Here is a 14,676-nt window from a genome sequence, read left to right as displayed (position 1 = left end):
ATGATCAAATATGATCAGGGTGGTGCATAGATCAGTACCACACACTAGATTTGGGGCATATTTTGGTCTGTTAGAAGAAAGTGCCTCCCAAAATTTTAAGGAAAGAAACTTATATATGTACAAAAATAAGGGTAAATATAATGAAGGGATGGAATATAACAGTAAAGATGAAAATTGTAAAAGAGTTTATAAAAGGAATTGATAAGTAGTTGGTTGAAAAAAGAAAGAAGAGAAATTTAAAAAAAATAGAGAGAATGTGATCAGGCAGGAGACTAGAACAAGACCGTACACTAGAGATTTAGGGTATATTTTGTTCTGTTAGAAGAAACTGTATCCCAAAATTTTAAAGAGAGAACAACTTATATATATATACCAAAAATAAGGTTAACTACTATGAAAGTTAGAATATGATCTAAAAATGAAAAATAAAAAAGATGATTGGTATTAAAGAGGGCACGTATTGAATGGAGCACTGTTTGTTATATGCAAACAATGAATCATGGAACACTACAACAAAAACTAATGATGTAATGTATGGTGATTAACATAACATAATAAAATTTAAAAAAAGATTTTAAAAAAAGGAACTGATAAGATGTTGGTTGAAAAAGGGAAAAAGAAAAAATTTTAAAAAAAGAAAATTAAAAAAATTAACTTTGAAAGACTAAAGTATCATGGGAAAAAAGCCATGAATTCTATGTGCTATATTCCCCTAGTGCTGGCATTCTGCCATTCTCATTGATTGGTAAACTTGGTCTTGGCTGGCTGTTCTTACTGATCTCCTGGGGGAGGTGCCTGTAGCCATGGTTCTCAAATGTCTTTGCCGGAGGTGGAATTCCACCACCCTTGCTGGGGGCGGGCTAAGTAATCTGCTCAGGTTTGCTCTCAGGAGCTTTTGTTCCCTGCAAGCTTTCCCTACAGCTTTGGAGGACGAGAGTGAAAATGGCAGCTTCCCAATCTCTGCCCCAAAGGAGCCAAGAAACTTGGGGCCCCACTCCTTAGTGAGCCCCCAGAGAAAAGCAGTCAATCACTCCTGTCTCCCTGGTCTCTGCCCACACTCCGTACTCACACGACCTGTGACCAAGTATTTCTATCTCTGGCACCTGACCCCATGTGGAGTCTCCAAACCCAGCAGATCCCTGCAGTGCACTCCCACGCTGCTCCTCCCAGGGTTGGAAGGGAAGTCTCCCCGGATCTGCCACTTGTTGGGTCCCTGCTGGAGGAGCAGTAGCCCGACTCTGCCTCAGATTATGGTTTATGGCAACCCCGAGCTGAGAGCCCGCTCCTCGTCTCCGTCTCTGTAGCCAGCTTCCCCACTCTGATACCTGGGAGCTCTGCCGCGCTCAGGCACCCCCGGTCTTTCTGTGACCCTGAGGGTCCCGAGACCACACTGTCCCGCAAGGGTTCTACCCCTCGCTTAGCCACTGGAGCAATGTCCATCAGCAGAGCAGACTTCTAAAATTTCCAATTTTGTGCTCTGCTGCTCTATCACTTGCTGGTATCTGCTGATGGAGGCTCCCTCCCCCGCCGTCTATCTTCCCGAATATCGCCTCGGATTCACTTCGCCGCACGTCCTACCTTCCAGAAAGTGGTCGCTTTTCTGTTCAGAGAGTTGCTGCTATTCTTTCCTTCGATCTCCTGTTGAATTTGTAGGTGTTCAGAATGGTTTGATCCCTATCTAGCTGAATTCCTGGGACCCGATGGAATTTAGGTCTCCTACTCCTCCACCATCTCACTCCCGGAAGGAAGATGTAATTATTTCTATCACCCCAAAAGTTTCCTTTATTTCTTTTCCCAGTTACTCTACTCTTACAATTACTCTATCTTCAGTCTTAGCAACCAATGATCTGCTTTCCTTCAGCATACTTTAGATTTGTGTTCTCTAGAGTGTTGTATAAAATGAATAATTCATTATGTTATTATTTTGTCTGTATTTTTTTAAAGCTTAGCCTAATGATTTTGAATTCATCTATGTTTTTGTGTATATTAGCAGCACATTCATTTTTATTACTGCAGAGTAGTTTATTACAAAGTAAATACCTAAGAATAGAATTGTTGTGCCATAAAGTAAGTGCATATTTAACCTTATAAAATACTGACAAATTGTCTTCCAGAGTTATGCAACTTTATATTTCCACACATGAAGGTTCTAGGTGTTCTGCTGTCTTGTTAAAACTCGGAATTGTTAGTCACAAGATTATGTGGGATTTCTGAATCTATCTTAAATTAGGATTATTTTTCTATAGTTTTATTTTTTTGTAGTATTTGTCTAGTACAGAGTAGTTCTGGCTTAGTAAAGTGAGTTGGGAAACATTCCTTCCTGTCTACTTTCTTCAAGAATTTGTATAGAATTACTATAATTTCTTATTTAAACATTTAAGACAATTCACCAGTGAAGCCATCTTGGCCTAGAATTTTCTTTGAGGAAAATTTTTTATTTATTAATATAATTTTCAATATTGCTATAAGACTATTTAAGCTTTCCATTGCTTCCTGAGTCAGTTTTGACATATTGCAATGTGCCATTCAAGGCGTTTGCTCCTTTCATATAAACTGTCAAATATATTTGCAAAAATTAATCATATCCCCTTATTAATTATGTCATATCTTTATTCTTACTTAATATAGAAGTTTGTCAATTTCATTGACCTTTTAGAAACCAAATTTTCATTTTATTGATTGCCTCTATTGTTTATTCTTTATTTCACTGGTTCCACTCTATTATTTTTACTCAAATTATTTTAGGTTAACTTGCTCTTCCTTTTTTAGTTTCCAAACTTTTAGACCTACTTCTTTTCCCATATGAGTACTTAAAGCTATACATTCCTCTAAGCACTGTTTTAGTTTTCCCCTACACATGTTGATAATGTTTATATTCACTTAAAAGTATTTTGTAATTCCTTTGAGTCATGGATAATAAAATTGTATTATTAAATTTCTATACATTTGTGTAAATTCCAGATGTTATTTTGTATTCTAATTTAATTCCATTTTGATTAGAAAATATACTCTGTATATCTGCAATCATTTTATATTTATTGAGACTTGGTTTTGGCTCAGAACATTTTATCTTGTTAAATGTTCTCTGAATACTCAAAAAATGTATATTCTACAATGATTGACTGAGGTTGTTGTAAATGTCAATTTAAGTTATTTGACAGTTGTTAAGTCATGCCTATAGGCCTATTACTATTCTGTCACCTATCTTATCTATTATTGGTAAAAAATATTGAAATTTCCAACTATATGTATGGGTGTATGTACTTCTTTCAGTTACATCAATTTATGCTTCATGTATTTTGAAGCTCTGTTATTAGGTACATACACATTTAAAATGGTTTTGTGTTTTCTTGAAAAATTGATTACCTGATTAGAATGAAATGCCCCTTTCATCCTAATCTACTTTGTTTGAAATCACTTTGTGCAAAATTAATACAGCCACTCAAAGTTTTTTGGTTAGTATTATCACAGTATATATTTTTACCCTTTAAAATATATATCTTGGGTGCCTGGGTGGCTCAGTTGGTTAAGCGACTGCCTTCAGCTCAGGTCATGATCCTGGAGTCCTGGGATCAAGTCCCACATTGGGATCCCTGCTCAGCGGGGAGTCTGCTTCTCCCTCTGACCCTCTTCCCTCTTGTGCTCTCTGTCTCTCATTCCCTCTTTCTCAAATAAATAAATAAAATCTTTTAAAAAAATAAAAAATAAAAACAAATAAAATATATATCTTATTCTTTATAGTTAAAGTGTGTTTATTGTAGATAGCACATAGTTGTGTCCTGCTTTTTTCCAAGTCTGAAAATCCCTAACCTTTTTATTGTTGTTGTTAAAGATTTCATTTATTTATTTATTTATTTATTTATTTATTTATTTATTTATTTATTTATATTTTAGAAAGAGGGAGAGCAGGGGGAGGAACAGAGGGAAAGGGAGAGAGAATCTCAAGCAGACTCTCTGCTGAGTGTGGAACCTGATGCAGGGCTCAATCTCATGATCCTAAGATCATGACCTGAGCCAAAATTAAGAGTTGGATACTTAACCAACTGAGCCACCGAGGTGCCCCAATCCTTATCTTGTCTTATGAATATTTAGAGAATTTATATTTACTGTAATTTTCAATATGGGTTTTAATCTATGAGAATGCTCTTTGTTTTCAATTTTTCTCACTTATTCTTTATTCCCTTTTTCTCTTTTCTGACTTCTCCTTGGTTAATTAAGGATTTTTATATCTTATTTTGTCTCTGATAGTGCTTTACTAGTTATACCTCCTTAAATAATTGTTATTCTAGGATTTACGATATTTATTATTAAATTATCAAAACTTATCACAGTCTACCTTGAAAATGTTATTTACTTCTTGATGTATAATGTTAGAACCTTACAATATACTTTCATTTCTTTATGTTCCATTGCTTTGTAGAATTGTTGTATATAAAAAATACCAAATATATTGCTACTATGTTTGCTTTAACCTATACAGATATATATTAGGTATATTTTTTAAATGACAAAAACTATCTTTTATTTTTGTCCACACATGTACAATGCCTTGCTTTCTTTAATCCATTGTGTAGGTTCACATTTCCATTTGCTGTCATTTACCTTCTAACTGAATGACTTCTTTCAACATTTCTTGAGTTTTGATCTGTAGTGATGAATACTTTCAGCTTACTCCTTTTTTTCTGAAAATGTCTTTATGTCTTCTCCATTTATGTCATATCCACTTTGGATATGTACTTCTATTTTTGTTTGTTTGTTTTCATTTTCCCTCAGCATTTTAAAAATGTTCCACTGTCAGGGCGCTTGGGTGGCTCAGTTTTTAAGCGTCTGCCTTCAGCTCAGGTCATGATCCCAGGGTCCTGGGATCGAGCCTAACATTGGGCTCCCTGCTCTGCAGAAAGCCTGCTTCTCCCTCTCCCATACCCCCTGCTTGTGTTCCCTCTTTCACTGTGTCTCTCTGTCAAATAAATAAATAAAATCTTTAAAAAAAAAAATGTTCTACTGTCTTCTGTCTTGCATGGTTTCCAACAAGGTATATGGAGCTATTTTTTATCTTTTCTTCTATATGTAATATAGTTTTCTTTGTCCTTTGGATTCTGTTAAAATTTTCTCTTTATCATTGATTTTCATCAATTTGATCATGATGTGTTATGGTTCAGTTTTCTTTGTGTTTATCCTGCTTGGGTTCATTGAGACTCTTGGATATATGGGTCTAGTTTACATGAAATTTCAAAAATGTTTGGTCACTATTTTTTCAAAGTTTTTTTTCTTTTTTCTGTTCTTTCTTTCCTTCTGAGATTCCAGTTATATGATATGTTCTTTTCAATATTTTCCCACTGGTCACTGAAACTGTTCATTTTTTTTCCATATTGCTTTGCTTTCTTTTATTAGAGAGAGAGAGAGAGTGTGTGTGTGTGTGTGTGTGTGTGTGTGTGTGTGTGTGTGTATCTGGCCTCTCCTCCCGACAGTTGCCCTGTTCCAGGCCTTGGGCAACCAGGTCTTCCAGCCCTTTGGAGCTCAGAGCATTCCAAATCACCTACATACCCTCCAGAATGGAGAGAGCCAGCCCACACCCAAAAATCATTTTGACATGGCAGCTTTATACTGGCAACTCTATCAGTCCCCATTTAGATTTGGTGCTTGATGGGGTCCAAGGCTTCTCTAACAATCAAGGCTGTTTGATCAAGGCTCCAACAATCAGGTGTCTCTCTCTTTTTTCCTAAATAATGTATATTGAATGAAAGTTATATGAGTAAAGTCAATTCTGTATTCTTGTTTTTTATAAGATTATAAGAGGTGATTTAGATCACAGTTCAGCCAAAATATTCATTCATTTAATAGATTTGTTTTGTTTTGGGGACTTTTTTTTTTTTTTAATCTTTTGGCCCTTTTTTTCTTTTGAGATAATTTTAGATTCACATAAAATTTTAAAAGATCATATGGAGAGATACCATGTACATGTATCTACTTTCCTACAACGGTGACATCTTGTAAAATGATAATACAATATCACAACCAAAATATTGGTATTGATACAATCAAGATACAGAACATTTTCATCACTGCAAGGATCCCTCATGTTCCCTATTAATAGCCACATTTTCCTTCCATGCCTAACCCGAGGCAACTACTAATATGTTCTCCATTTCTATCATGTTGACATTTCAAAAATGTTACATAAAAAATCAGAGTATGTAACCATTATGGATTGGCTTTCTTCACTCAATGTATTTCTCTGTTGATTCATCCAAGTTCTTGCATGTAACAATAGTTCATAGTATTCCAAAATATGGATATACCATTTTCCTTAAACATTTCCATCTGATTGATTCCAGTTTTTAGAGGTTATTAATAAAGGTTGTATTTTCTAAAAGTTTTTTTTTTTTAAAGATTTTATTTAACAGAGAGAGACACAGTGAGAGAGGGAACACAAGCAAGGAGAGTGGGAGAGGGAGAAGCAGGCTTCCCACTGAGCAGGGAGCCTGATGTGGGGCTCAATCCCAGGACCCTGGGATCATGACTTGAGCCAAAGGCAGACGCTTAACGACTGAGCCACCCAGGCACCCCTAAAAGTGTTTTAAAGATAGTTTTAAGTTTTACATTTAAGTCTGTGATCCAGTTTTAGTTAATTTTTGTGTAAGATACAAGGTTTAAAGTTTTTATTTGTTATTTATTTATTTATTATTTATTTATTTTATTCATGAGAGAGGGAGCTCGTAAGCAGGGGGAGGGACAGAGAGAGAGAGAATCTCAAGCAGACTCCCCACTGAGTTTGGATCCTGACTTAGGGCTGGATCTTATGAGCCTGAGATCATGACCTGAGCCAAAATTGAGAGTCAGGAGCTTAACGGACTAAGCCACGCAGGCACCCCAAGATAACAAGATTTAGGTCAAGATCCATTTGGTTGCCTATGCATTTGTTGAAAGGTTATCCTTGTTTATTGAATTGCCTTTTCATCTTTCTCAAAAATCAAGTCATTATATCTGTATGGATCCTTTCTGGGTTCTTCATTCTGTTCCTCCAATTTATACATGTATTTTTCAACCACTACCAAATAGCCTCAATTACTCTTGCGATCAAGTACAGGCATTGATTTTACCTCATTTTTCTTTTTTGCAATTGTTTTAGCTATTGTACTTCCTTTGTTTTCCACATATTTTTGGAAAAACTTGTCTATATATACAAAATATTTTGCTGGGATTTTGATAAGAATTGCATTAATCTTGTATATCGATTTTGGGAAAATGGGCCTTTTTATTTCTTGAGTCTCCCAATCCATAAAGACAGTATATCTCACCATATATTTTTTGTTTCTTTCATCAGTGTTTTGTATATTTCAGCATAAAAGTCCTATCGTTGTTTTGTTAGATTGATACATAATATTTTGGTTTTTTGAGTGATTTTTATTTTTATTTTATTTTATATTTATTTTATGCCTTTTATTTTCACTGCCCATGTGTTCATTTATCGTATATATAAAAGCAATTTATTTTTGTTTGTTTATCTTATGTCCTTCAAACTTGTTGAACTCAACTTTTTAGTTCTAAGAGTTTGTACATTCCTTAGAAGTTTTAGACAGTCATGCCATATACAAATAAGAAGAGTTTTATTTTTTTACTTATTTTTTTAAAATATTTTATTTATTTATTTGACAGAGAGAGAGCAAGAGCAGGAACACATGCAGGGGGAGTGGGAGAGGGAGAAGCAAGCTTCCCGCTGAGCAGGGAGCCCAATGTGGGACTCGATCCCAGGACCCTGGGATCATGACCTGAGCCAAAGGCAGACGCTTAACGACTGAGCCACCCAGGCGCCCCAAATAAGAAGAGTTTTAATTTTTCTTCTCTGATCTATAAGTCATTTTATGTCCTTTCTTTTCCCGATTGCACTGGTTAGAACTGTTGCATAGAGTGATGAGAGCAAGCATCCTTGTCTTGCTTTCAACCTTAAGGGGAACGAATTTGTTTTTCTTGCCATTAAATATAATGTTCGTCGCAGATTTTTTGTATATGCTCTTCATCAAGTTGAGGAGATTCCCACTGATCCCGTTTTCTTTAATCATGAATGTGTGTTGAATTACGTCAATTTTTTTCTGTATTGATTGATATGATCATGTGAATTTTCTTCTTTATTCTATGAATATGGAGAATTACATTGATTGATATTTTTTTGTAATGTTGAATCAGCCTTGCATGCTGCAATAAGCCCTATTTGATCATGTTGGATAATTGTTTTATATACATTGTTGGATTCTATTTGCTACTGTTTTGTAAAGGATTTTTACATCTTTATTTTGAGTGATATTGGTCTATAGTATTCTTTTTCTTTCTTTCTTCCTTTCTTCCTTTCTTTTCTCTTCCTTTCTTCCTTTCTTTTTTCTTTCTTTCTTTCTTCCTTCCTTCCTTTCTTTCTTTCTTCCTTTCTTCCTTTCTTTTCTCTTCCTTTCTTCCTTTCTTTTTTCTTTCTTTCTTTCTTCCTTCCTTCCTTTCTTTCTTTCTTTCTTTCTTTCTTTCTTTCTTCCTTTCTTTCTTTCTTTCTTCCTTCCTTCCTTCCTTCCTTTCTTTCTTCCTTTCTTTCTTTCTTTTTTGTACTGTCTTTGCCTGGCTTTGGTATCAGGATAACATTATCTTCATAAAATGAATTTGAAAGTATCCCTTTTTCTATTTTCTAGAAGAAATTTTAGAATCAGTGTTAATTCTTCCTTAAACATTTTAGTAGAATTACTCAGTGAAACCATCTGAACATAGAGATTTCTTTTTAGGGAGAGTTTAAATTATAAATTTTTTTTCATAGCTATAAGGCTATACAAGTTTTCTATTTCATATGAATGACTTGTGGTTGTTTGCGTTTCTTTTGAGAAATTAGCCTATTTTGTCTAAGTTACCAACATATGTCTTGCAGAATTGTTTGTAGTTGTTCCTTACTATACTTTTGATGTCATCAGGGTGTATAGTAACATCCTGTTTCATTTCTGATATTGATAATTTTGTCTTTTATCTTATTTTCTTTGTCAGTCCTTTTGTTGTCAATTTTATTTATTATTTATTTATTTATTTATTTATTTATTTATTTATTTATTTGACAGAGAGAGACACAGCGAGAGAGGGAACACAAGCAAGGGGAGTGGAGAGGGAGAAGCAGGCTTCCTGCAGAGCAGGGAGCCTGATGCGGGGCTCGATCCCAGGACCCTGGGATCATGACCTGAGCCAAAGGCAGACACTTAACGACTGAGCCACCCAGGTGCTCCTGTTGTCAATTTTATTGATTTATCCTATGAACCAGCTCTTTGTTTCAATAATATTTTCTAAGTTTTTCTGTTTTCAATTTCATTGCTTTATGCTCTTATCCTTATTATTTTCTTCATTCTACTTATTTTTGGTTTATTTTGCTCATCTTATTCTAAATTCTTGGGGTGGGAGCTTAGATTATCTTTTATCTTTTCTAATATATTTTGCACTATAAATCTGTCTCTTTGCATGGTTATAGATTTGTCCCCCAATTTTTAAAAAGATTTTATTTATTTATTTGAGAGAGAGAGAGTGCATGTGACAGAGAGCATGAATGGGGTTGGGGAAGAGGGCAGAGGGAGAAAGAGAAGCAGACTCCCTGCTGAGCAGATCCCAGAACCCTGGGATCATGACCTGAGCTGAAGGCAGATGCTTAAACAACTGAGCCATCCAGGTGCTTCTGTTCCCAAGTTTTTATGTTGAATTTTCATTTTTAATCAGTCTGATGCTTTTTTTTTAATTTTTCCTTGGGACTTTCTCTTTGACCCATAAATTACATAGAAGAAGTGACTTGTTTAGTTTCCATGTGTTTAGAGATTTTCCTATAATCTCTGTTATTGATTTGTCAGTTGATTGCTTTGTGGTCAGAGAATACCTTATATTTAATTTCAATTCTTGAAATTTTTTGAGGTTTGTTTTATGGCCCAAGATGTAATGATGCTGGTATATGTTTTTTGGGCACTTGACAAGAATATGTATTCTGCTGTTGTTGATTGGAGTATTATATAAGTGTCAATGAGATCTTATGGGTTGATGGTGTTGTTGACTTCTATGTCTTTGATGGTTTTCTGTCTAGTTGTTCCATTATTAATTGGTGGAAGAGTGATGACATTTCCAAGTATAACTGTGCATTTGTCTGTTTCTCCTTCATTTCTATCAGCTTTTGCTTCACATATTTTACAGTTCTGTTGTTTGATGTACATATATTTAGTATTATGTCTTCTTGGTGGATTGACCCTTTTATTATACCTTTTATTGTTACATAATGTCTCTTTCTGTTTCTGGAAACTTTCTTTGCACTGAGGTAGACTTTATCTGACATCAATACGGCCACTCTTACTTTCTTTTGATCAGTGTTTGCATGTTATATATATATATACATATTTTCCATTCTTTTACTTTTGATCTGCCTATATCATTATATTTGAAGTGAGTTTCATGTAGAGAGTATATAGTTGGTTCATTTTTTTACCACTTTTCAAATCTGAGCCTTTTAATTGGTATAGTAAGCCATTTATATTTATGTAATTATTGATATATTACAGCTTGTCTACTATTTCTTTTTTTCTGTTTATTGTTTTTGGGTTTTTTAAATTTTTTATATTGTTTTCCTGTGGTTACTTTAACATTTTTTAGAATTCCATTTTGTTTTATTCATAGCAGTTTTGAGTGGATCTCTTTACATAGCTTTTTACTGTTTTACTGGTTCCTCCAGGTATTACATTCTGTATAACTAACTTACTACTTGTGGCATCATTTTACCAGTTCAAGTGAAATGCAGAACCCTTAAAAATCCCTTCTCTTTATTTTTCTCCACTTACATATAATTGTTTAAATAGTTTTTCTATGTTCATTTTGAACCACATTAGACAGTATTATAATTTTTGCTTCAGCCATTAAGTGTTATTTAGAAGACTCAAGAGGGGAAGGAAAGTTTATTGGATTTTTTTCTTACTTTTGCTCTTTCTTTCTTCCTGATTTTTTACAATTGGTATTTTTAATCATTTCTATTTAGAAAACTTCCTTTAGATATTAATTTAGAGTAATAAATTCTCTTAGTTTTTCTTTATCTGAGAATGTCTCAGTTTCCCCTACATTTCTAAAAAGTAATTTTGCTGCATATATGATTCTGGGTTGTTTTCTTTCCTTAGTTGAAAAATGTTGTCACTTCCTCACAGCCTCCATGGTTTCTGATGAAATGTCTATTATTTTACATTTTTCTTTACAGATAAAGTGTCATTTCTCTCTCATTGCTTTAAACATTTTTCTTTTGTCTTTACTTTTCAGAAGTTTGACTAGAATGTGTCTTGGTGTGGACTTCTTTGGGTTTAATTTGCTTGGGCTCTACTCAGCTATAGATTTATATCTTTTGCCAAATTTGGGAAATTTCCAGCTTTATTTCTTTTAACACATTTTCAGCCCCGCCTTATTTCTTCTAACCTCTAAAATACTGACATTGCCACAGTATTATATATTTGTTATATTTCTGTAGGTCTCTAAGGCTCTGTTCTTTTCTTTCTCTCTTTTTTTAAATTTTGTTTTGTTTTATTTTTTTCTAGTCTATTGTTTCTGTTGTTCAGTTGGGTAATTTCTATTGTTTTATCTTCCAATTCACTGATACTTTCCTCTGTCCTCTTCATTCTAATTTTTAGCCTATCTATTGAGATTTTCTTTCTTTTTTAAAAAAAGATCTTATTTGTTTATTCAAGAGAGAAAGAGAGTACGAGTTACGGGGAGGGGCAGAAGGAGAGAGAGAAGCAGACTCCCTGCTGACAGGGAGCCTGATGGGGCTTGGTCCCAGAACCCCATGATCATGACCTGAGCTGAAGGCAGATGCTTAACCAACTGATCCACCCAGGTGCCCTTCTATTGAGATTTTCAGTTATTGTGTTCTTCAGTTCTCAAATTTCCATTTGGTTCTTCTTCATATTTTCTATTTCTTTGCTGAGACTCCATTATTTCAATTGTTTCAAGCATGTTTATAATTGCTCATTAAAGCAATTTTATATGGCTAGTTTAAAATCTTAGATAATTCTAACATCTCTAACATCTTGGTGTTGACATTTATTGATTCACTTTTTCAATCTTTTTGAGATCTTCCTAGTTCTTGGTATAATGAGTAATTTTCTACTGAAACCTGGAAATTTTGCATATTATGTTATTAAATTCTGGATCTTATGTAAACCTTATAGTTTAGATGCTTTCCTTTGACATTACTCTGGAAGGGGAAAGGGGGTGGGGGAAACCACCTTTTACTACTGAGTGTGAGTAGAAGTCCAAGTTTACCACCACCTGGCTTCTAAGGACTCACAAGTAGGAAGTGTATGCCTCCTTACTTCTGTGCAGGATGGAGTTCTAGCTCTCCACTGGTACCACTTGGCCAGGAGGTATAGGTGTGCCTTTTTACTGTTCCCACATGGCTTTCATAGACATCATGGTGGGGTGGCCTCGTTATCATTGATTGGTGGTGGAAGTCTTGACTCTCTGATAAGCCTCCTCTGACATCACCCCAGTGTGAAGGGGGAAAAACATCTCATTACAGCCTGTTGAGGGGGAAGGTCTAGGCTCTCCCTTCAGTCTTTCATGTCATAGGTGGGTGTTGGGATCACATTTTTTTCTATGGTGTCTGTCTATAGCATGGCAGTCATTTTCTGAAAGTTTTCTGTCTTGTTAGGCTTTTTCCTGATCCTTTGACTAGAGAATCTCCTTCTAAAATTTGAATTATTTGCTATCATCTGCTTAATATTGCTCTACTGGTCACTAGACTTTATTTATTTAAATTGCTTAGTCCTTTTTTTTCTCTCTGTTCTTCATTTTGGATAATTTATATTGCTAAGTTTTTAGTTCAATAATTTTCTAATTATGTAATCTGCTGATAATACCATTTAGTGAACTTTCCATTTCATATCTTATATCCCTCTGCTCTAGAAGTTCCCTTTGGTAGTTTTTTTAATATCTTCTATTTTTCTCCTCACTCAATGCTTATTTTTCTTTAAATCATCAGGCCTATTAGATTTATTTATAGTGCTATTTTAATGTCCTTATCTGCTGATTTCATCATCTCTATTATTTCTAAGTCTGTTTTTATTAAGTGAATTTTCTCCTGGATATGGGTCACATTTGATTACACTTTCACATGTTTATTACCTTTTATGGGATGTTGGACATTATTCATTTTACATTGTTGAATGCTAGCTTTTGTTCTTTAAAAAGTATTGTGCTTTCTTTCTGGGTGCCAAGCTAAGTTACTTGCAGATCAGTTTGATCCTGTCAAATGCTGTTTGGAATCTTTGTTAGGATAAATCTAGAATAAACTTTACTGTGGGGTTAAATTAGTCCTACTACTGAGTTACGGTCCTTCGGGGATCTTTACTGAAAGCCCCATGTGTTAAACAATATTTCCCCACTCTGGCTGCTAAGAACTGATTTCTGGCCCTCTGTATGCTTTGGGAATTGTTTGGTTTACAGCTTCCCTAATTCTTCTTTGTTCTTGCCTGGCGTCATGGAGATTTACCCTATGTATATATGCAATAATATTTAGTCAAAGATTCAAGAGGATCAGTATACAGATTTCTGGAGTGTTGGTTTGTTTTTTGTTTTTTTTTTTCCTCTCTCTCTCGCTCTATAACACTCTCCTCCCCACCTCCCCCTGCCCCTTCTAGCACTCCACAAATTCTAATTTCTTTGATAATCATGAGCTCTGATGTGTCTCTTTAATTTAACAGGATCACTGAGCTCTCTTTTGGTTTCTCTTTCCGTACTGTAACCCAGAAATGGTCTCCAGCAAAACCCAAAACAGTAATTTAGGTTACTTTGTTTCCCTTCACTCAGTATTCCCATTCCTGTGCTGTTTGTTGTCCAATATCTACAAACATTTGTTTCATGTATTTTTACTCTAGTTTTCTAGTATGGTAGAAGGTAAGCCCAATCATGGTTACTCTTTCATGATCATGAACCAAATTTGAACAGGTCTCATTTAAGTGCTACTATAAAAAGGGTACTCTACACAAAAGAAGCATTATAAAATTTGACTGAAAATATTACTTGTGTCCCCCATGCTACTTTTAAGTGTTCTTCTATGTCCTGCAGCTGAGAATAAAAGTTGTAAGTTCTACCAAATGCTGCATTATAGAAGTTTTATTTTATAGTTCTTCCATACCTAATTCAAATGGGTTGAGACTACAGTTACAATCAGTCCCCAAAATAAAGGGACTTCTGACAGTAGTAAGACTTGCTGTAGGGAGGTTATATCTAGCCACTTTCTGGAGGAGTAAACCCTCATATTGGGAGACCTAGAAGTTACCTATTCCATTGTCCTGAGAGTTGGTAGTAGGAGATATAGATTAAATAAGTTAAGTTTCTGGTATAAACATAGCTGTGTAGATCTCTTAAACTGTGACAAAACATACAGATGCAATAAAAATGACAAAATCAAAATGCCCATCAAATTTTATGTTGTGTGAAGTTGGGGGGGCACACTGAGTCTGCAGACTCAAATGTAAGAATTTCTTAGAAAGCTCATACTGGGAAGAAGTAACATAGGAGAAAAGGAACATGGAAGGGTAAAAAAAGAAGGAAGGTAAAGATTAGGATAGAAATTAATGAAGTAGAGGATAGAGAAACAAGAAAGAAAATTAATAAAGCCAAAAGTTGTTTTTAAAAAAAGATCAA

Source organism: Mirounga angustirostris, unplaced genomic scaffold (assembly GCF_029215605.1).
Source record: "Mirounga angustirostris isolate CCGP_5_RB_7025 unplaced genomic scaffold, mMirAng1.0.hap1 SCAF_1, whole genome shotgun sequence".
Lineage (NCBI taxonomy): Eukaryota > Metazoa > Chordata > Mammalia > Carnivora > Phocidae > Mirounga > Mirounga angustirostris.
This window is presented reverse-complemented; position numbering follows the sequence as displayed.